A 25,490-nucleotide genomic window follows, 5' to 3' on the forward strand; every position below is an offset into this window, starting at 1 on the left:
CGCTTCAACGCTCGCTCCAGCAGCCGCTCCGTTTCAGCGTTCTCTCCATAAGCTTCTCCAGGATATGAAGACGAGGCTTCAGCGTTCGGCTTCTTAAGTTTCAACATCTTCTCCAAGAGCCGAAGCTGCTTCAACGAAGCTTCTTCCTGCAAAGGGTCGTACCACCACGCTCCCCATGTCAAGGATCATGATCACAGCCAACCAATCTTCGTAGTCATGGACAATTTGCTCTCTTACGCACCCATCCAATCCTTTTACTTCCACGGATTCCTGTACAACTCCATCCAATACTTTTACTTCCACGGATGCCCATACAATTCCAGCCAAACTACTTTGTTACCACGACAATGTAGTCTCTTCTGATTACATCTGCTACCAAGAATTGTTGCCGCTCATTTGTTGATACCAGACAGAGCTTCACCATAGCAGCAATCACTACAAAGATGGAAACATATAAACCATACTTGAGGACTGAGGATATACACGAAATCCCTTCACTGTCAAAGCTCAGAAGACACAGTCAACCAAAAGGCCATAGCCGCAACAAGGTCATCTACTCTTCAAGGGTGCAGCGCAAGAATATCATCACCTCTTTATCTAGAAGACGTCTTCAACATTTTACGAGGCCGCGGAGGATCCCAAGCCTGGTCAGAGGAAAACAATTTCAGAAACTGAAGAAAAATGCGACTGGGGACTTCTCTTCGCAGTCCATCGACGACCATCAAAAACTCATGAGACAACTCCAGAGACGCAGCTGAAACATTTTCTTGAAGAAACAGAGGGAGCCATGATAAACAACATAACTCTCTCATTCCTACATCTTTTCTATCCAGAATATTTCGTCCATGCGATATCCTGAGCATCCTAGCGTCACATCTAGAAGAGTACGATAAGCTTGTATCAAATCACGTGGACGTGGATTCAAGGCGATGCAATAAAAATAGGATACACATGGGGACTACCAGCATGAGATGCTTTCACCCCCTCAACCAGGTTATTTCTGATTTCAACATCATCACTGTCGAAGTTTCACGAGACGCAAGAATTTCTCAACACGAAGCCGTACATGTACACCGAAGACTTCAAGAGCACGCCACAAAGATACATTCACATATTCATCCATGCCATCGGATCAAACCGAAGTATAACTGGGGACTTCTTACCACATCTCGTTCCGCACGGTAGTCCAAGATTCAGAAGATGGTTCGAAGGATGTCGCTTAGAACAAAGTCCTGGAAGACTTGATAGCATCACATCGGCAACGAAACTTCTTCCTATTTCATCCGGGGGCGCCAGAAGTTTTAGACCATACAAGCATTCACAAAACATCATCATCACGATCAGAAGGTCCAGGCACTGAACAACCTAAAGTCGGGGATGGACCGACACCGCAACCACAATCTCCAAGATTAACCCTGACATGATTGTTGCCGAGCATATATTCCATCCATCGGTCCCAAGAATGCAATGGAGTTTGGTAAATTTTGGAATCCACCGGAGAGACACTGCAGACGAAAGCGCGGATACAAACGAGCAACAGAAAACAGAAGAAGGTCAATACCTCTTTTCATACGGACGTAGTTTCTATAGTTTTGCACAGAATAAAGTTCCCTTCTTGCTCCATGAACGGGAACAGATGACTCGGCGCGACTATGCTACCCCGTGCCCGCAACATCACTCCTGAATTCTTCCTGAGTTTCACTGTCGGGCCGTTTTCACCTTCTGAACGAGCTCAAAACCTAAATATTTCCGCGTAAGGAGATAGGAAATTCTTTTCCGGTCAGATGGAGGGGAGGACCGTCAAGATCCAAGTTCGTACGAGAATTATACAACGATTATAGTAAGGAGCGCTAATTAGGGTTTCGACATCCCAAACCCTGATTTCGACAAAGTTGCCAGGCGCCATCACTACCATTTGATAACCGAAGTACCAGAGTCATCACCATCGTTTGGTAGCGGAAGTTCTGAAACCAGTTTACACCATTCTTCGGACTGAAGACAGTTTCACCATTCCGCTGACCGAAGCCAGTTTCCTCCATTCCAAGCCGACCAACGCCTGCGGCTCCCATTCCAATCCGACCAACGCCCGCGGCTCCCATTACAAGCCGAAAATCCATATCTCACCACTTCACGGTCTAGCCAGCAACACCACAAGTAGAATCTATGCAAGGCCTCCAACACGAGAATCACGAACTCTCCTTACCTCTCGAAAAAGGTAAGTCGGGTTTTCTTGACCATCTTTTCACGACTTGTCATTTCGATTTTGTCCTCGCCTGTTACCATCTTATGCTTACCTCGCAACAATGCTCCTGTTCCGAACTAAGCAGGGGACTTAATGTTGATGGTGGTTTTCATCTTAAGGTTAAAATCGTAAAACCTTACATCTGACATGACGTCACTAGGACCACTAGCGTATTTATTGAATCATTCAACGCGCCTATGTAAGAATTACCAGGGTACCTTTTTTTGTACATATATATGTGTCATGTTCCACCGTAGAACCCTTAGTATTGACCGACATCACCTTCGTCACCAAACCCTAAATTCTTACACCACCGTGCCAAAGGAAAACCATGCCAGCCACGTCTCCGCGCCAAGGCATGCCAACCATGCCAGCCGCATATGCCAATGACATGCCGTGCCAGCCACATCTACGCGCCAAGGCATGCCAACCATGCCAGCCGCACCATCGTGCCAATGGAAAACCATGTCAGCCACGTCTCCGCGCCAAATCATGCCAACCATGCCAGCCGCACCACCGTTCCAATGGCAAGCCGTGCCAGCCACATCTCCGCGACAAGGCATGTCAACCATGCCATACACGTCTCCGCGCCAAGGCATGCCAACCATGCCAGCCGCACCACCGTGCCAATGGCAAACCATGCCAGCCATGTCTCCGCGCCAAAGCATGCCAACCATGCCAGCCGCGCCACCGTGCCAATGGCAAACCATGCCAGCCACGTCTCCACGCCAAGGCATGCCAACCATGCCAGCCGTACCACAAGTTCCAATGGCATGCCGTGCCAGCCACACCTCCATGCCAAGGCATGCCAACCATGCCAGCCGCGCCACCGTGCCAATGGAAAACCATGCCAGCCACGATTTCATGCCAAAGCCATGCCGACCCCTCTACATACCGCTGGCTGCCAAAACGAAGGGTTGCAACAATCAACGACCACCCTTCCATCTGAGATGCAGATCTTATCCTCCCAAGGTCGTCAGCCAACATATGGTAACCTTTGGCCTAACGCCAAAACCCTAGTTTTGGCCACTCCTAAACCGCGCCAAGGCATGCCGACCATGCCACATGTGCCAATGGTATGCCGTGCCAGCCACCTTGTCGCGCCTAAACCATACCATGCCGGCCTTCCCTTTACGGCTGCCAAAACGAAGGCGTGCGACAATTAACGGCCAACCTTCCATCTTAGATGCAAATCTTAGCCGTCCAAGGTCGCCAGCCAACGCATGGTAACGCCAAAACCTTAGTTTTGGCCCCGCCTAAACCGCGCCAAGGCATGCCGACCATGCCACATGTGCCAATAGCATGCCGTGCCAGCCACCCTGCCGGGCCTAAACCATACCATGCCTACCTTCCCCTCACGTCTTCCAAAATGAAGGCTTGCAACAATCGACGGCCACATTTTCATCTAAGACGCAGATATTAGCCGTCTATGGTCACCAACCAACGCATGGTAACCTTTGGCCCAACGCCAAAACCCTAGTTTTGGCCACGCCTAAACCTCTCCAAGGCATGCCGACCCATGCCACATGTGCCAATGGCATGCCATTCCAGCCACCTTGCCGCGCCTAAACCATACCATGCGGGCCTTCCCCTCACGGCTGCTCAAACGAAGGCGTGCGACAATCAATGACCACCCTTCTATCTTAGATGCAAATCTTAACCGTCCAAGGTCACCAACCAACGCATCGTAACCTTTGTCCCAACGCCAAAACCATAGTTTTGGCCACGCCTAAACCGCGCCAAGGCATGCCGTGCCAGCCACCTTGTCGCGCCTAAACCATACCATGCCGGCCTTCCCCTCACGGCTGCAAAAACGAAGGCGTGCGACAATCAACGGCCACCCTTCCATCTTAGATGCAAATCTTAGCCGTCCAAGGTCACCAACCAACGCATGGTAACCTTTGGCCCAACGCCAAAACCCTAGTTTTGGCCACGCTTAAACCGCGCCAAGGCATGCCGACTATGCCAGCCACCTTGCTGCGCCTAAACCATACCATGCCGGCCTTCCCTTCACGTCTTCCAAAACGAAGGCTTGCAATAATCAATGGCCATATTTCCATCTAAGACGCAGATCTTAGCCGTCCAAGGTTACCAGCTAACGCAGGGCAACCTTTTAGCTTGACGCCAAGCCCTAGTTTTGGTCGCGCACAAAAAATGCCAAAATCCTAGCTTTTGGTCACACCTAAACTAGGCCATATTAAAGCCATGCCAGCCATGCTTTCATGCCAGTGGCTACCAAATGAATGGTTGCAATAATCAATGGCTACCCTTCCTCTCAAGATGCAAAATCTCGACCGTCAAAGGTCACGATCGAGCCGACAAGTCTCCCAAGATCAACTTGCCAAACAACAGCAACATGCTACATGTTTTCCACGAAAACACTCGAGACATCAACACATGTTACAAACTGGGGGATGCTCATTGGGTATTGGTTTGGCGGTTTACAGCGTACGGCGTACACTACGCCCGTTACAAGACAGTGTCATAAGGATGAGGCGGTTAGTGAATACAGGGATTTATGGTAAAACGTTTTAGTTTATGGAACATCAATTCCAGGCGTTACCGGTTACCACCTCCTCCCATTTACTCATCCGGTTTCCATTTCTTACGAGACCAGAGTACGTTTCACTTCGACTTGTATAAATAGGTCTTACCTATTTCCACTGAACAACAAGTTCTGGTCAGGAGTATACAACACTCAGAAAACGTTTGCTAGCTTTGCCATCTGTTAGCTTCCCACTTTCTGATGCAAGTCACAAAACAACTACTCTTCTAGGATCAACTATTCTGGTCTCAACACTCTCTTCGCTTCCCTCCCCAAAACCAACCCTTCTCCTCCTCTTTGTGACCAAAGCAAGTCTGGAACGACCATTTCTTGGTTTAGGCCGGATTTGTACAGATTGATCTCTTGAATCTAAAGTACTCCCTTGCAGTACATTGTTTAAGGTTTAAACTCGTTTCTCACCCACACATCCGAAATTACCGAAATCAGCAGAAACCGTTTTCACCCTCAAACAATTGGTGATCACAGTGGGAGATTCATCTTTCGGTTACAATGTCAACTTTCAATCCTCGATCTCATATTTCGACCCGGACGTCAGGACGGTAGAATCCAAACGAACCGCCCAGGGATCGACGGCTCAGTTACCAGACGACCCGGTTACCAGTCATGACACGACAAGGGATGACTAAGGACTTTCCACATTCACGGCGGTGCTTCCCACAAAACTCGGCCTTACACCCGGGAGATTCCTTTTCATTATAAGATCCGAAAAACCGAGTAAGTCTTGCTAGAAAAAATACATAGGGGAGATAAAAAACCGATAGCCATATTTTTCCCGTGTTTCATGCTTTCTACTATCGCACAACATTCACAATTCCATGACTTCCCTGGGGTACTCATGCCACTTATATTCATAACCAAAAACATCAATATTCTAAAACAGTTCATTCCAAATAATAATCCAAAACCCTCAGGGGTAATACTTGTCTATCAACCCAAAAATCCAGAAAATCAAAACCATAAACCAAGCGCTTTGTTTGCCTTCAAAAAAAAAAAAAACTTTCACCTATCCGTACGTGCCTACTTTGCATAATAATGATTACCCGTCACTATTCATGAGGTAGCCGACGTTACTACGGTGATATTCGAAGATGAATTGTTTATGACGAAGTGTTTCTACAAGTTTATGAACGACATACCCACGGCTAGGGTTTACACCAGTTCAGAATAACAATATTTCTACAGATTTATGGAAGGCATACCTATGGCTAGGGTTTGCACCAACACAAGAAAACAAATTTAAAGAGAAACGCTGGAGTACATAGCTGGAATATGCTTGCCCACTTTATTGCTACCGCTAACACCAGTACATGAGAACAAAGATACGAGATAAAAAGGAGAGCCAACCCCTTTCATACGCATAACACTTTTGGAATTTGAATAAGGAAATGATTTCCTATTTGAGCTACGTACGGAAAGAGGCAACTGGGCCCGCAAGAACAAGTCCGCGCCACGCCATGCCAGCGTCGTGCCAAGCCAACAGTCGGCGCCATGCCAAGAGAGCGTCCACGCCAAGCCACCGCCTATTCCAAGCCAATCCAGTGCTAACAACTTGCATCTTTCCAGCGCCAACAGATTTCATCCTTCCAGCGCTAACAACTTGCATCTTTACAGCAACTTGTATCTTTCCAGCACCAGCAGCTTTCATCCTTCCAGAGTTAACATCTTGCATCTTCACAACATCTTGCATCTTTCCAGCGCCAGCAGCTTGCATCCTTTCCGGCGCTAAAACCTTGCATCTTTATAGCAGCTTCCATCTTCCGTGCGCCAGCAGCTTGCATCCTTCTAGCGTTGCTCTTGAACGCCCATTAGAAGGGAATCAACAATCAAATTTCATTACACGAAAAGATCAGGAACGACTTATCCAAAATCGAAGCAAAGAAAAATCAGCAACCCCCCTGAGTTCACAAAGACTCTTTTCCCTGTCAGGAGATGCATGATTTCTGGGGACTTCGCCCGCAAAATCGTGCAGTCTATGATGAAACATTTATGTGAGATTTTATATTTCCCCAAGGCACAACGTCAAGGCATATTTGCAGCCCTCAACCGCACTGCAACAGGGAAGCAACTGTTTCCAACCAGAGAAGCTGTTCCCAAACCCCAACCTCTCCTGGAAAGCACGATTGATAGATGGAACTGGGGACTCCTAACCATTGTTCGCTTGAAGGATGTCCAGTTTGACAGCATACTGATTAGCGCCGCCGCTCCGCTTCAACATCCTCTAGCAGCGAATCCGCTTCAACGATTACTCCGACAGCCGCTCCGCTTCAACGCTCGCTCCAGCAGCCGCTCCGTTTCAGCGTTCTCTCCATAAGCTTCTCCAGAATCTGAAGACGAGGCTTCAGCGTTCGGCTTCTTAAGTTTCAACATCTTCTCCAAGAGCCGAAGCTGCTTCAACGACGCTTCTTCCTGCAAAGGGTCGTACCACCACGCTCCCCATGTCAAGGATCATGATCATAGCCAACCAATCTTCGTAGTCATGGACAATTTGCTCTCTTACGCACCCAGCCAATCCTTTTACTTCCATGGATTCCTGTACAACTCCAGCCAATACTTTTACTTTCACGGATGCCCATACAATTCCAGCCAAACTACTTTGTTACCACGACAATGTAGTCTTTTCTGATTACATCTGCTACCAAGAATTGTTGCGCTCATTTGTGGATACCAGCCAGAGCTTCACCATAGCAGCAATCACTACAAAGATGGAAACATGTAAACCATACTTGAGAATTGAGGATATACACGGAATCCCTTCACTGTCAAAGCTCATAAAATACAGTCAACCAAAAGGCCATAGCCGCAACAAGGTCATCTACTCTTCAAGGGTGCAGCGCAAGAATATCATCACCTCTCTGTCTAGAAGACGCCTTCAACATTTTACGAGGCCGCGGAGGATCCCAAGCCTACTCAGAGGAAAACAACTTCAGAAACTGAAGAAAAATGCGACTGGGTACTTCTCTTTGCAGTCCATCGACGACCATCAAAGACTCATGAGATAACTCCAGAGACGTGCCTGAAATCTTTTCTTGAAGAAACAGAGGGAGCCATGATAAACAACATAACCCTCTCATTCCTACATCTTCGCTATCCAGAATATTTCGTCCATGCGATATCCTGAGCATCCCAGCGTCACATCCAGAAAAGTACGATAAGCTTGTATCAAATCACGTGGACGTGGATTCAAGGTGATGCAATGAAAATATGATACACATGGGAACTACCAGCATGAGACACTTTCACCCTCCCTCAATCAGGTTATTTCTGATTTCAACATCATCACTGTCGAAGTTTCACGAGCCGCAGGAATTTCTCAACACAAAGTCGTACATGTACACCGGATACTTCAAGAGCACTCCACAAAGATACATTCACATATTCATCCATGCCATCAGATCAAACCGAAGTATAACTGGGGACTTCTTACCACATCTCGTTCCATACGATAGTCCAAGATTCAAAAGATGGTTCGAAGGATGTCGCTTGGAACAAAGTCCTGGAAGACTTGATAGCAGCACATCGGCAACGGAACGTCTCCTTATTTCGACCATACAAGCATTCACAGCACATCATCATCACGATCAAAAGGTCCAGAAACTGAACAACCTAAAGCCGAGGATGGACCGACACCGCAACCACAATCTCCAAGATTAACCATGAAATGATCGTTGCCGAGCATATATTCCATCCATCCATCCCAAGAATGCAATGAAGTTTGGTAAATTTTGGAATCCACTGGAGAGACACTGCAGACGAAAGCGCAGATACAAACAAGCAACAGAAAACAGAAGAAGGTCAATACCTCTTTTCATACGGACGGAGTTTCTAGAGTTTTGCACAGAATAAAGTGCCCTTCTTGCTCCATGAACGGGAACAGATGACTCGGAGCGACTATGCTACCCCGGGTCCGCAACATCCCTCCTGAATTCTTCTTGAGTTTCGCTGTCGGGCCATTTTCACCTCCTAAACGAGCTCCAAACCTAAATATTCCCGCGTAAGGAGATAGGAAATTCTTTTCCGGTCAGATGGAGGGGAGGACCGTCAAGATCCAAGTTCGTACGAGAATTCTACAACGATTTTAGCAAGGAGCGCTAATTAGGGTTTCGGCATCCCAAACCCTGATTTCGACAAAGCTTCCAGGCGCTATCACTACCATTTGATAACCGAAGGTCCAGCGTCATCACATCGTTTGGTAGCCGAAGTTCTGAAACCAGTTTACAACATTCTGCGGAATGAAGCCAGTTTCCACCATTCCGCTGACCGAAGCCAGTTTCCTCCATTCCAAGCCGACCAACGCCTGCGGCTCCCATTCCAAGCCGACCAACGCCTACGGATCCCATTACAAGCCCACAATCTACATCTCACCACTTCACGGTCTATCCAGAAACACCACAAGTAGAATTTATGCAAGGCCGCCAACACGAGAATCACGAACTCTCCTTACCTATCGAAAAAGGTTAGTCGGGTCTTCTTGTCCATCTTTTCACGACTTGTCATTTCGAATTTGTCCTCTCCTGTCACCATCTTATGCTTACATCGCAACAATGCTCCTGTTCCGAGCTAAGCAGAGGACTTAATATTGATGGTGGTTTTCAGCTTAGGGTAAAAATCGTAAAACCTTACATCTGACATGACGCCACTAGGACCACTAGCGCATTTATTGAATCATTCAACACGCCTACGTATGAATTACCAGGGTACCTTTTTTTTTACATATATATGTGTCATGTTCCACGGTAGAAGCCTTAGTATTGACCGACATCACCTTCGTACAACAAACCCTAAATTCTTACACCACCGTGCCAATGGAAAACCATGCCAACCACGTCTCCGCGCCAAGGCATGCCAACCATGCCAGCCGCACCACCGTGCCAATGGCAAACCATGCCAGCCACGTCTCCGCGCCAAGGCATGCCAACCATACGAGCCGCATGTGCCAATGGCATGGCATGCCAGCCACATCTCCGCGCAAAGGCATGCCAACCATGCCAGCGGCACCACCGTGCCATCCACATCTCCGCGCCAAAGCATGCAAACCATGCCACCCGCGCCACCGTGCGAATGGCAAGCCGTGCCAGCCACATCTTCGCGCCAAGGCATGTCAACCATGCCAGCCGCACCACCGTGCCAATGTCAAACCATGCCAGCCACGTCTCCGCGCCAAGGCATGCCAACCATGCCAGCCGCACTACCGTGCCAATGGCAAACCATGCCAGCCACGTCTCCCTGCCAAAGCATGCCAACCTTTCCAGCCCCGCCATCGTGCCAATGGCAAACAATGCCAGCCACGTCTCCGCGCCAAGGAATGCCAACCATGCCAGCCGCACCACATGTGCCAATGGCATGCCGAGCCATCCACACCTCCGCGCCAAGGCATGCCAACCATGCCAGCCGCGCCACCGTGCCAATGACAAACCATGCCATCCACGATTCCATTCCAAAGTCATGCCGACCCCGCTACATGCCGCTGGCAGCTAAAACGAAGGGTTGCAACAATCAATGGCCACCTTTCCATCTGAGATGCAGATATTAAGGTCGCCAACCAACGCATGGTAACCTTTGGCCCAACGCCAAAACCCTAGTTTTGGCCACGCCTAAACCGCGCCAAGGTATGTCGTTCCATCCACCTTTCCGCGCCTAAACCATACCATGCCGGCCTTCCCTTTACGACTGCCAAAACGAAGGTGTGCGACAATCAACTACCACCCTTCCATCTTAGATGCAAATCTTAGCCGTCCAAGATCACCAACCAACGCATTGTAACCTTTGGCCCAATGCCAAAACCCTAGTTTTGGCCACGCCTAAACCGCGCCAAGGCATGCCGACCATGCCACATGTGCCAATGGCATGTCGTGCCAGCCACCTTGTCACGCCTAAACCATACCATGTCGGACTTCCCCTCACGGATGCCAAAACGAAGGCGTGCGACAATAAACGACCACCCTTCCATCTTAGATGCAAATCTTAGCCGTCCAAGGTCACCAACCAACGCATGGTAACCTTTGGCCCAACGCCAAAAAACCTAGTTTTGGCCACGCCTAAACCGCTCCTAGGCATGCCGACCATGTCACATGTGCCAATGGCATGCCGTGCCAGCCACCTTGCCGCGCCTAAACCATACCATGCGGGCCTTCCCCTCACGGCTGCAAAAACTAAGGTGTGCGACAATCAATGTCCACCCTTCCATCTTATATGCAAATCTTAACCGTCCAAGGTCACCAAGCAACCATCGTAACCTTTGGCCCTACGCCTAAACCGCGCCAAGGCATGTCGTGCCAGCTACCTTGCCCCGCCTAAACTGTACCATGCCGGCCTTCCCCTCACGACTGCCAAAACGAAGGCGTGCAACAATCAATGGCCACCCTTCCATCTTAGATGCAAATCTTAGCCGTCCAAGGTCACCAACCAACGCATGGTAACCTTTGGCCCAACGCCAAGACCCTAGTTTTGGCCATGCCTAAACCGCGCCAAGGCATGCTGTGCCAGCCACCTTGCTGCGCCTAAACCATACCATGCCAGCCTTCCCTTCACGGCTTCCAAAACGAAGGCTTGCAACAATCGACGACCACATTTCCATCTAAGACGCAGATCTTAGCCGTCCAAAGTTACCAGCTAAAGCAAGGCAACCTTTTGGCTCGACGCCGAGCCCTAGTTTTGGTCGCGCCCAAACAATGCCAACACCCTAGCTTTTGGCCACGCCTAAACTAGGGCATATTAAAGCCATGTCAGCCATGCTTTCATGCCACTGGATACCAAATGAAGGGTTGCAATAATCAACGGCTACCCTTCCTATCAAGATGCAAAATCTCGACCGTCGAAGGTCACCACCGAGCCGGAAAGTCTCCCAAGATCAACTTTCCAAACAACAACAACATGCTACATGTTTTCCACGAAAACACTCGAGACATCAACGCATGTCACAAACTGGGGGATGCTCATTGGGTATTGGTTTGGCGGTTTACAGCGTGCGGCGTACACTACGCCCGTTACAAGACAGTGTCATAAGGATGAGGCGGTTAGTAAATACGGGGAGTAATGGTAAAACGCTTTCTTTTATAGAACATCAATTCCAGGCGTTACCGGTTACCACCTCCTCTTATTTACTCATCCGTTTTCCATTTCTTACGAGACCAGAGAACGTTTCACTTTGACTTGTATAAATAGGTCTTACCTATTTCCACCGAACAACAAGTTCTGGTCAGGAGCATACAACACTCAGAAAATGTTTGGTAGCTTTCCCATATGTTAGCTTCCCACTTTCTGATGCAAGTCATAAAACAACTGCTCTTCCAGGATCAACTATTCTGGTCTCAACACTCTCTTCGCTTTCCTTCCCAAAACCAATCATTCTCCTCCTCGTTGTGACCAAAGCAAGTCTGGAACGACCATTTCTTGGTTTAGGCCGGATTTGTACATATTGATCTCTTGAATCTAAAGTACTCCCTTGCAGTACATTTTTTTAGTGTTTAGACTCGTTTCTCACCCACTCACCCGAAATTACCGAAATCAGCAAAAATCGTTTTTACCCTCAAATACTGGTGTAGCCGCCTATTCGGAGAGGAGAGTAACCTAATAAGGTCGCTCAGTTTAAAGTCTTCTTTGGGGTTGAGAAGCTCTACCGTGTACCGTTGGTGGGAAACTAGATAATTGCGGTTTATCTTTTGTTTTCATTGAATTGATTAACTAACAGTGGTTGAACTTTGATTGCACCTAGTTTTTTTACGCTTGAGAATCTTCTCTTCTGATATAAGATTCACTCAAACTAGTTCAAAGTTTTGACAGGGATCTTTAGACTGTTGTTAGTTCTAAAGACGATCTTGTGATAATCCATTGTTAACAGACTCCGTTCTGCGCATGATTGATCACAAGAGATTCAAGTGATTGTGTGCAGGTTATTATTGAGGATCTAGGAAGATTTGAAGATGAAGAGGATATTAAATATTTCTGATTTGTGGGTTCATAATCTTCTGTGTGCACAATACTTGTTTTGGTAAAAGAGGATCTAATTAATAATCGGTTTATCCTTGTGATAGATTGGATTGATTAATTCAGTAGATCAACATCAACACAATTCTTTGGATTAATAGTGTTGTTGGCTTAATCTTAAACGATTACTTCGGTAATTGAGCATAAGAAAGATCTAAGGACCTGACAAAGGAGTTTATGTTAGGATAAACAGAAAAGCCTTTGTCCGACTCATATCACTTGGTTGAAGAGAGTTGATACCGAACAGATTTGTTGTTCCTTTACTGTTTGGAATATGAACCAAAGGAATTGTTCCAAGTACGTGACTTATTTATAAGTTAGAGGCGTGGGAATACAGACGGAACTAGGTGAACTATAGGTTTAGTTGCTTGGTCTAAACTATACGAAGTTAGGTATAATTTTGTGTAGCGACTTAATCCTAAGAGTATTCAATTATGGACAAGGTCCTAGGGATTTTCTGCATTTGCGGTTTCCTCATTAACAAAATCTTGTCGTGTCATTTACTTTATATTTCCGCATTATCATTGTTTTATTATAACTAAAGTAAACTACACAAATGTTAATTCCTATTTACTTGATAAGTGAATCCTATTGTGTTTGGTTAAGTCTGAACCTTTTTATCAAGTAACATACTTATTTGTTGTATTGTCTCGATCTCGTATCCATAGACGATTCCACGAAGTGTGAACCGATTAGTTGTATTTTCTCGACTCAGTCCATAGACAATCACTTTCGGAGAAAGGACTTATATGTAGGAAAAGTTTTAGCTTGAGGTATATTTGGGTACCCTCGCCTTTTCAGAACTGATTAAACCATCACTCCAAAATATGTTGTGACCAGTTATAACATGATTTGGAAAAGAGGGGGTCTAACAACACCACCAAATATTTCTCTTAGCAATTTGTATGGACTAACTCCGAATTACGTTCTAGAGAATCAACTAGAAAGTCAGACTCAATCTAGGTAAAAGTATCTCAAGGAGTAAATATCTCTCTTGTTTTCATTTACTCGAGCTAATAGAAATCAGCGAGTCTTTAATCAAATACAAGGAATAACTTGGATGGAACCAAAGACCAATATCCAAGGATCAATCAATTTAAATCAACAACCAAAGGTTGGATATTCTAATTGATGATCTAACGCACAACATGTATTATTTCAATTATAAAGATAAAACAATATAATGCGGAAATTGAAATAACACAGATACCAGAATTTTATTAACGAGGAAACTGCAAATGCAAAAAAACCCTGGGACCTAGTCCAGATTGAACACACATTGTATTAAGCCGCTACAGACTCTAGCCTACTCCAAGCTAACTTCGGACTGGACTGTAGTTGAACCTCAATCAATCTCCCACTGATCCAAGGGAAAGTTATGCTCCTACGCCTCTGAACCCAGCAGGATACTGTGCACTTGATTCCCTTAGATGATCTCACCCACGACTAAGAGTTGTTACAACCCAAAATCGCAGGCTTTGACAATAAACAAATATGTCTCCCACAGACAAGTCTATTAAAGGATCAATCTGTCTCCCACAGACAAACCCTAAAGGTTTTGTTCCGTCTTTTGATAATAATCAAGGTGAACAAGAACCAATTGATAATCCGGTCTTATATTCCCGAAGAACAGCCTAGAGTTATCAATCACCTCACAACAATCTTAATCGTATGGTAGCGAAAAAAGATGTTGCGGAATCACAAACAATGAGACGAAGATGTTTGTGATTACTTTTTATATCTTTCCTATCGTAGATATCAATCTCAAGCCAATCAATCTGATTGTACTCGTACGATAGAAAATGCAACATCAGATTACACAACTACGAACCTGGTTTTAGAAGAAGAAAACCAAAGGTTAAAGGAGAATCGAATCTGGCACGCAAACTAGTATCACATGTAAGGTGTGGGGATTAGTTTTGCACAATACTAGATGTATCCTTTATATAGTCTTTCAAACCAGGGTTTGCAATCAATGTTAGCTTAGTAACAAAGCATTCAGTATTCACTGTTAGATGAAAACTTGATTTAGATTCAAGCTAATATTTCTCAACCGTTAGATGGAAAACTTAGCTTGTTATACATACTTGACACTGCACGCTTCTAGGTTTGTTAACCGTACCTAAACGTATGCACTTGTTGGTTCAATAATAGTTAACCAAAAGGTTAGCCATATGAGCATTTCATATCAACCATGTTCTTCTTCACCATAACTAGTTCAAATGACTTCAAATGAACTAGTTAGAGAGTTTTTCAATTGCAAGGAAATCTGATGTACTACACAAGACACAATTGAAGAAAATATGATTTGATTCACTTCAATCGATTCATGAACTTTTATAGCCACGGTTTGCAAACTGCATTCTTTAGTCTTTTTAAGTTTAAGTTCAGAAATCATCTTCAGATATATAACCTTCTCATGTTTGCAGACTAGGTTCGCGGACTTAAGTTACTGGGCAGAGTTTACAAACTCCAGTAGAAATTCTCGGGTTTGAGAACTTCGCGGTTCGCGGACTGAGTTCGCGGACTTAGCTTCACGCAAGTAGTTTGTCAACTCCAGCAGAAATTCTCGGGTTTGAGAACTTCGGAAGTTCGCGCACTGAGTTCGCGGACTTGGCTCACACCATTCTTCCGGTTCTCTTGATCAACAAAGTTCGCAAACTTTGGTTCAAGGAATAGGATTTACACATAAATGTGTTTCCACAACAATGCTTATGTCCACCATTGGTTATGTAATCTAAACTCTCATTTCAATCATTGAAACATTCTTAGAGGACGTTATATAGTTGCTACACTATTTCTCGTCAAAGAAATTCTCAATGTGATTGAAACATATCATGACTTTCGTCACTAGGTAAAGATAAACTTGATCGAAGCGAAAAGCTTACCAACACATATTTCGAGATATAGATAGGAGAGGTATACTCTGCTCGAAATACCAAATGTGTATAATCCAAGCCTATATATATAGCATACGACTTCTTGTCTCAAAGAGTAGGAGATATAGTAGATAGACTTTTGAGTGACAGATAAGTTCAAGTCTTCACATACCTTTTTGTCGAGAAGTTCCACCTGTTCCTTGAGTAGTTCTTCTTCTTGTATGATGAATCGCCATGAAGTCCTTGACCTCAACTACACTTTCTATCCTAGTCCGAGACTTAGCTATAATAGACCAGAAATCAAGACTTATAGTTTTGATCACTAATTGACAAACTTGCTTGAGATAGCAACGCATGCAATTTCGACCGAGCAATGCTCTAACAATCTCCCCTTTTGTCAATTTCAGTGACAAAACTATCAATAGATATGGAATACAAAAAAGATAAAGAAACTTTAGTAGCTCCTATTCCACATGTCTAATCTTCAACATTCCGTGAAATCTTCGTCACTTCCAAGTACTCCAATGATCCCAAAGGTTGTAAGTTTAGCATCACCGTTGTTGAAGATCCGTAGATATAACAATGAGAAAGCATCGGTCTCGATCATTATTACACAGTGTCATAGTATTATTACACAATGTCAAAGTCCAATTGTATCACAACTTCAACAATAATACTACGGTGATATGTATCACTCCCCCTTAGTCAATACTCCATCTCACATGGAAACCACTTCCCCTTACACGATGATCCGAAAACCATATGTATTTGTAGTGTGAACTACATATTAATTCTCCTCCTTTTTGTCAATAAAATTGGTAAAGGTACAAGAACGGGATCATAATGAAATTTCCGTAAGATACATTTCATGACTAAAAGAAAATACATACCATCTAATTTAGATGCAATCATATAGCCGAAGCTAATAGCATTCATCAAGGAGTTTAAAGATACAAGATAACCCCTTTAAAATTCCACAGCCGCACACCCCTCAAGATATGACCATTAAGCACAAGTTAAAAAGAACTCTCCCCCATTTGATGTCATTCCCGAAATAACAACAACGAGTGACCTTAATTTCAAAAGAAAAGAAGGATTTTTATTGGACACCAAAAACCATGAGAATGATTTTCTATATCCAAAAACTCAATCAAATTAATCACAAGTAAACCCATGATTAATTTAATCAGAATACACAACCAAATTAAACACAAAAGTTATCAATTCAATTGATTGTGCTCAACATAAGATAACTTACGGAGCTACGACTAAGTTAATCATAAGGAAATGATTAGCTTAACCGTTCATATACTCAACACAAGAAAACCTTATGGAGTCACGAAAATACTCAACTAGATTAATTACAAGATAACCCATAATTAATCTAATTGGAATACACAACCAAACTAATTACAAAAGTAATCAATTTAACTGTCATTTGTTTTGCTCGACATAAGAATACTTACGGAGCAATAACTAAATAACCAAACAAGATGATTAATTTAGTTCAATATGCTCGACATAACATATCTCTCGGAACAACAACTAAGCTAAGAAAATCAACTTGGTTATATAATGCTCAACATAATATACATTGCGAAGCCTCACAGTAATATGGATCAGAAATGATCTATACTGCGGAATACACAAGGATTCATTCTATCTTCAATCACTATTTGCATAACGACAATAATAGACATAATCATTGAAAACAAAAGATTTTAACCTATCTTCCATCAAATAATTGACAATATAGGCTTAACTTTTGTATTTGCCAAAAGTTCATTCATTCTTTTACCAGTACGTGAATATCGAACACGAACGACTTTACTTTTGACAAAGTGTGGGACAAACATAGTTCACGGACGTAAACACCAATATCCCATAACAAATTTCAATATATAAAATCATAAATATTAATACTGCAAAACATCATCCTCCAAATATTTTTAGAATTTAATACAAATAATCCTAAAAAGAACAGAAGATGAAAAATAATAGCTATATGTAGTCACAATCATTGCTATTCAAGGAACTAGTTATTCTTCCAACTAAACCAAAAAGAAGACATACTAGGCAACAATATCTTTGAGAAATTCCTTATCATTCCCGAACTCCTTGTCGTCAACATCCATTGGAACATAAGGTTCGTGGAGGAAGGAGTCAATACCAACAAACCATCTTAGTTGATGATGTCGAACCAAGGCCTTATGAATTTCCAAAGATCTTAAAACGCAAGACTTTATTTCACTAATCTCCTTTCTTACTTCCTTCAACTCATCAAGAACATCGGAAAACTTCTGAGAGTTAGAAGGGACGGCCTTTGGCTTTCTTGTATTCCTCCTATTTCTTTTCAAGGAAGGAGTTACTGGAGATTTCTCTTTTTCCTTGATTGATGGCTTAGCAATCATATTGACATCTTTTCCATCCAAAGACATGATGCTTAGAGAACAGTTATAAACAACTGGTTTTTTTGAGTGGAATTCACAATCTCATCAAGCAGTATTATGATATAAAAGATATCAGAAAAGAAAAAGGAATGTAGGGTTCACAACCTTTAAACAGGTTCGTGGACGCCCAACTCTAAACCCTATAAAGAGTAGAATTATCGATAATAACCCTTTCTTTTATTTTGATAGACAATCAACTAAGAAAAGAAGAAGGAAAACTTTTCCTAAAGCCTGATTGGTACACAACCTTGTTTATTTTGATCAGGCACATGAGACAATATTTACCTAACAACACAATCAATTTGTGTTGTGGTGAACAACAATTTGTCCACCATTTTCCTCTAGAGATGAATCCTCAGACTTCTGTCTATCAAAGCGATTTTACCATACTTTCTTCTCTAATGGTCTTATTTTGTCTTTGGAAACCAACTTCTTATACGAAGATAAAATCCAACATACCTCAGCAGTCTTCTGAGCAAGTTTAAGCTTCCTTGCCAATCTATTTGCTCTTCGTTGAAGTTTGTTGGCATGCCTCACTTGATGTTTGTACTTGTAACATCTTGATAGTTCATGACCCTTCTGAGAACAAAACGAGCACGTCATACTTGGACAGTATTCAGGAATCTGTGGTGTGAAAGCAGCCAGACACATAGTGGATCCTGAAACATTACAAACAGAGTTTCCAAAGGATGGGTCAATTGATTCTTCCAGCTTGATTGGATTCTCTTCTTCACCAAAACGATCAAGGTTGATATATGTATTGGTACAATTATCAAAATCAATGTTTTCACATAGAAGACCAACACTTGATTTCCTATCTTCATCAGAATCATGGATCTCATACATCTCATCAAGTGTTACATCATGACCTTTGTTCCCGGTGTATTTTCTACGATTTGGGCGCTCGTTTGCAAAATGACCAAAACCTTTACACTTAAAGCACTGTGGCATGTCCTCGTCATCAGCCTCGCCAGCATCCCTGTTTTTAGGAGGGACGCGATTGTGAGGTTTATCTGAAGACCTAGGTTTGTCTCTTGAAAACCGTTTACTTCTCTTCAATAGAAGATCCCTAAACTGTCTTGTGATCAAGGAGACTGATTTGTCAAGATCTTCATCCGAAAAATCATCCTCAGAGACATAAACACTTTTACTTTTATCAAGTAACTTAGTGTTCTTCTGTGCTTTAAAGGCAACATCCTTTCCGATTTTGGATGTATGCTCATGATCAAAGATCTTTAGCTTTCCGACCAATGTATTTCTGGAAAGATTATCAAGGTTATTTCCCTCAACGATGGCATGCTTCTTAGACTCGTATCTAGATGGCAGCGATCTGAGAATTTTCATCACAATGTCCTTTTAAAGAATAGTCTTACCCAATGCAAAAGATGCATTAACAATTTCAGACACTTTGTGATTAAACTCATCAAATGTATCTTCATCTGCCATACGAAGGTTCTCCCAATCGGAATTAAGGTTTTGAAGCCTAGCTTCCTTTTCACTGGAGTTACCTTCAAATATCGGTTTCTAAGACATCCCAAGCATCTTTATACCTAGTGCAGTTTGACACATGGTGCTGAATATTTGGGGTAATGGCATGTATGATGGCATTCAAACCGTCAGAATTTTTCTTTGCATCAAGTATCTCGGCAGGACTATATTCACCAATATTCTTGGGAACCTTTACATCTCCAACTGCCACAATGGGAGCATCATAACCATTAACAACATATACCCATGATTGAAAATCACGCGCTTGAAGAAAAGCTCGCATAACGATTTTCCACCATAAGTAATTAGAGTCATCGAAGACTGGTAGTACGTTAATAGAGATAGCACCTATGTCCATAGAGTCAGATCGCTACAAAAACAGACTTGTAAGGTCTTAAACGTGTTTGCCTACTATGATACCAATTGAAAAAACGGGGGTCTAATAACACCACCCAATATTTCACTTAGCAATCTGTATGGACTAACTCCGAATTACTTTCTAGAGAATCAACTAGACAGTCAGACTCAATCTAGGTGAAAGTATCTCAAGGAGTTAATATCTCTCTCTTGTTTTGATTTACTCGAGCTAATAGAAATCAGCGAGTCTTTAATCAAACACAAGGAATAACTTGTATGGTATCAAAGACCAATATCCAAGGATCAATCAATTTAAAGTAACAATCAAATGTTGGATATTATAATTGGCGAGCTAACGCACAACCTGTATTATTTCGATTATAACGATAAAACAATATAATGCGGAAATTGAAATAATACAGACACCAGAATTTTGTTAACAAGGAAACCGCAAATGCAGAAAAATCCCGGGACCTATTCCAGATTAAACACACACTGTATTAAGCCGGTACAGACTCTAGCCTACTCCAAGTTAACTTCAGACTGGACTGTAGTTGAACCCCAATCAATCTCCCACTGATCCAAGGTACAGTTATGCTCCTAAGCCTCTGATCCCAGCAGGATACTAAGCACTTGATTCCCTTAGCTGATCTCACCCACAACTAAAATTTGCTACGACCCAAAATCGCAGGCTTTGACAATAAACAAATCTGTCTCCCACAGACAAGCCTATCAAAAAATCAATATGTCTCCCACAGACAAAACCTAAAGGTTTTGTTCCGTATTTTGATAATAATCAAGGTGAACAGGAACCAATTGATAATCCGGTTTTATATTCCCGAAGAACATCCTAGAGTTATCAATCACCTCACAACAATCTTAATCGTACGGTAGCGAAACAAGATGTTGTGGAATCACAAACAATGAGATGAAGATGTTTGTGATTACTTTTTATATCTTGCCTATCGAAGATATCAATCTCAAGCCAATCAATCTGATTGTACTCGTACGATAGAAGATGCAAGATCATATCACACAACTACGATAAAAGTAGTATCGGTCTGGATTCACAATCCCAATGAAGTCTTTAAGTCGTTAACCTGGTTTTAGAAGAAGAAAACCAAAGGTTAAAGGAGAATCGACTCTAGCACGAAAATTAGTATCACACGTAAGGTGTGGGGATTAGTTTTGCACAATACTAGATGTCTCCTTTATATAGTCTTTCAAATCAGGGTTTGCAATCAATGTTAGCTTAGTAACAAAGCATTCAATAATCACCGTTAGATGAAAACCTGAGTTAGATTCAAGCTAATATTTATCAACCTTTAGATCGAAAACTTAGCTTGTTATACACATTTGACAATGCACGCTTTTAGGTTTGTTAACCGTACCCAAACATATGCACTTTTTGGTTCAATAATAGTTAACCAAAAGGTTAGCCATATGATCATTTCATATCAACCATGTTCTTCCTCACCATAACTAGTTCAAATGACTTCAAATGAACTAGTTAGAGAGTTGTTCAGTTGCAAGGAAATCTCATGTACTACACAAGACACAATTGAAACAAAGATGATTTGATTCACTTGAATCGGTTCATGAAATTTTATAGCCACGGTTTGCAAACTTCATTCCTTAGTCTTTTTAAGTTTAAGTTCAGAAATCATCTTCAGATATATAACCTTCTCAAGTTCGCAGACTAGGTTCACGGACTTAAGTTACCATGCAGAGTTTACAAACTCCGGTAGAAATTCTCGGGTTTGAGAACTTCGCTGGTTCGCAGACTTAGCTTCACGCAAGTAGTTTGTCAACTCCAGCAGAAATTATCGGGTTTGATAACTTCGGCAGTTCGCGGACTGAGTTCGCAGACTTGGCTCATGCCATTCTTCCGGTTCTCTTGATCAACAAAGTTCGCAAACTTTGGTTCAAGGAATATGACTCATACATAAATGTGTTTCCACAACAATGTTTATGTCCACCATTGGTTATGTAATCTAAACTCTCATTTCAATTATTGATACATTCTTAGAGGACGTTACAAAGTTGTTACACCATTTCTCGTCAAAGCAATTTTCAAAGTGATTGAAACATATCATGACTTTCGTCACTAGGTAAAGATAAACTTGATCGAAGCGAAAAGCTTACCAACACATATTTCGAGATATAGATAGGAGAGGTATACTCGGATCGAAATACCAAATGTGTATAATCCAAGTCTATATATATATCATACAACTTCTTGCCTCAAAGAGTAGGATATAGAGTAGATAGACTTTTGAGTGACAGATAAGTTCAAGTCTTCACATACCTTTTTGTCGAGAAGTTCCATCGGTTCCTTGAGTAGTTCTTCTTCTTGTATGATGAATCGCCATGAAGTCCTTGAGCTCAACTACACTTTCTATCCTAGTCCGAGACTTAGCTATAATAGACTAGAAATCAAGACTTATAGTTTTGATCACTAACATTGATAAATATGCTTGAGATAGCAATGCATGCGAGTTCGACCGAGGAATGCTCTAACATGATTCCCAATATAGGCTGTAATCGGTTACACCTTGCTCCATGAAGTAGCTTGTGACTGTTACACCTTGCTTCCCAAAGGTAGCTTGTGATTGATTACAACTTACTTCCAAATTCATCTTGTGATCGGTTATACCTTGGTTCCCAAAGTAACGTGTGACCAGTTACAACTTGCATTCCAATATAGCTTGTGATCGGTTACACCTTGATTTCCAATGTATCTCATGACCGATTACAACTATCTATATTATATAGGTTATGACCGGTTATGCCTCAAGTCTCAGCAAAGTCATCTTCCATTGGTCAACCAAAATATATTCAATGAATAACAAGACTAATCATGATTTCTCTTTCGGTTATGAAAACAAATTCATACTTATCTACTTCCTTACACTAATGTAAAGATACATAGTTTTTTTAGGATAAAATCACACTTATATAATGCACACATAATCAAATAACTATATACAATAAATTATGTCGATGTCGTATTTACTAAGTTTCAAAAGATAAGCGTTTATACTTCGTAATACGTTTTCCTTAATACTTTGATCATACTGTTATGACCAAGTCTCACCACTAGAGTATTATATACAATATATACAGTTTCGCATGTTACATGTTCAATATAGCACAAATTGAAAGATACGTTAGGAATGGATACAAGATCAAGTTAATATTACTAACCTCAAGTGGAAGGATGATGTTGTCGTTGTAGTCGTTACTTCTTCTCATTATTCAGGTCTTCGGAGTAATACTTGTATGTCTCAACATTCCTATACTTTCTAGTCTAACCTAAACGAAGTTGACTCTAGTATTTAATCAAGCGACTCGAGATGAGCTTTGATATTAAATATGACAACCAAACTTGACATACCAACGTTTGATGGGTTCAACCGAGCTATGCTCTAACAATCTCCCCTTTGTCAATTTTAGTGAAAAAATCTTATTACATATGGAGCTAAACGAATTACAAAATAACGCATTCTTCATATGCTTGATTCCAAGTTTCAACAGCACAATATCTTGCATATATTCAATAAATAAATGCCGCTATTGACATTTGAATAACAAAAGCTTTTACTCCCCATAAAGGCAAGCTAGATAAATATTCAATCCGAACATCTTTGTTATTCCCCTTTTGTAGTCAGGAATACTATACAACATGATCATATGTTTCTCCCCTTAGTCTATGTTTTACTCTTTCGTTAGATATAACGTTTAAGCACAATTGTCCTTTCCTAGTGATTAAAAATCACTTGTTTACTCCATATATTTCTCCCTCTTTTTGTCACAAAAATGACAAATGTTCGAGCAAAAAAAGGACAAACCTAAAGGATCTTACAAATCTATAAGACTTGTACAACCTATAAGAGTTAAGTACGAAGATTCCACATACCATTTTAGATAACCGAAATTATAAAAGTAATTTAGTTTAAATATATTATCAAGGAAACAATTGCACGAAGAATTTTCCCTGTAGTCCAACAAATCGACTAAGATACTTAATTTTATTGTTGATCCGATTGTGTATGTACAATCGCTTATTCCGACAAGACCAAAATAAAGATCAGAATTAACTCCATTTCTCTTATCATGCTCTAATCATTCAAGAGAATAACATTCCCTTTAGACAATACAAACACTAGGTTAGTTAACTAGTTTTTTCTTGTTAAAGCATTCGATTAGACTTGAATAACCGAATCCTCCAATTAATAAGTCTAACTAAGAACAAAACTAACTTAGTTTTTCTTATCCAGAATCAAATGGACTAAACAAATGACCCCGTAATTTTGTTAAGCCAAAAACAATAGATACAAACCAAAATAAATTGACTTGTCATTATTTTTCTCAACCGGAAGCAATTGAAAAAAAAATATAAAAATTACAGCACCGCAATTGCACCGAATTTAGTTAAGCAAAAACACTTGATACCCAACAACAAAGAAGATACCAAATCATAAGCCAATAAATTGACACATTTTTTCTTAACCGAATTTCTGGTGTTTGCGTTATTTGTTTTTAGCATTATATTGTTTATCTTTATATTTGAAATATCACATGTTGTACGTTAAAATAAATTCAAGTAGATAAGTCCATCACAATTGTTGGATACGACTTGATTGATCTTGGATATTAATCTTTGGAATCATCCAAGTACTCTCATGGAATAATCAGGTTTATAGACTTGTCTCTGTTTAATTCTGATTGTGAGAGAAAGATATATAATCTCTTCATATAATTCCTGATTGAGATTCATTAAGTTGTAACTCTCAGAATTGTATTTGAGTTTAGTCCATACAAATTCCCTAAGAAAAAGTTGGTGGTGTATTTTGGTACCCCCGTGTTTTCAGCATAGACTAGGGAGGAGAAACATATCATCATGTTGTGTAGTATTTGATACTACAAAAGAAGAATAACAAATATGTTCGGATTGAATATATACCTATCTTTCCTTTAGGGGTGTAAAGCTTTTGTTATTCAAATGTCAACAACAACATATCTTTTTGAATATGTGCAGGATATTGTGGTGTAGAAACTTGGAATCAAGCGTATGAAGAATGAGTTATTTTTAATTCGTTTATCTCCATATGTATTAGAGTTTTGTCATTAAAATTTACAAAGTGGGAGATTTTTAGAGCATTGCTCGGTTGAACCCACCATGCGTTGGTATGTCAAGGTTGGTTTTCATATTTTGGTATCAAAACTCAAGTAGAGTCGCTTGATTAAGATTACTAGGTACAACTTCGTTTAGGTTAGACTAGAAAGTCTAGGAATATTAAGACATACAGGTATTACTCCGAAGACCTGAAGAACGCGAAGACGTAACGGCTACAACGAAGACATCATCTTTCCACTTGAGTTTAGTAATATTGACTTGACTTTTTTCCATTCCTATCATTTCTTTCAAGTCGCTTAAGATTAAAAACATAACATGCGAGGTTATATATGATATTCTATTATTAGACTTGGTCATATTAGTATGATCAAAGCGTCAAGGAAGC

Source organism: Papaver somniferum, chromosome 6 (genome assembly GCF_003573695.1).
Source record: "Papaver somniferum cultivar HN1 chromosome 6, ASM357369v1, whole genome shotgun sequence".
NCBI lineage: Eukaryota > Viridiplantae > Streptophyta > Magnoliopsida > Ranunculales > Papaveraceae > Papaver > Papaver somniferum.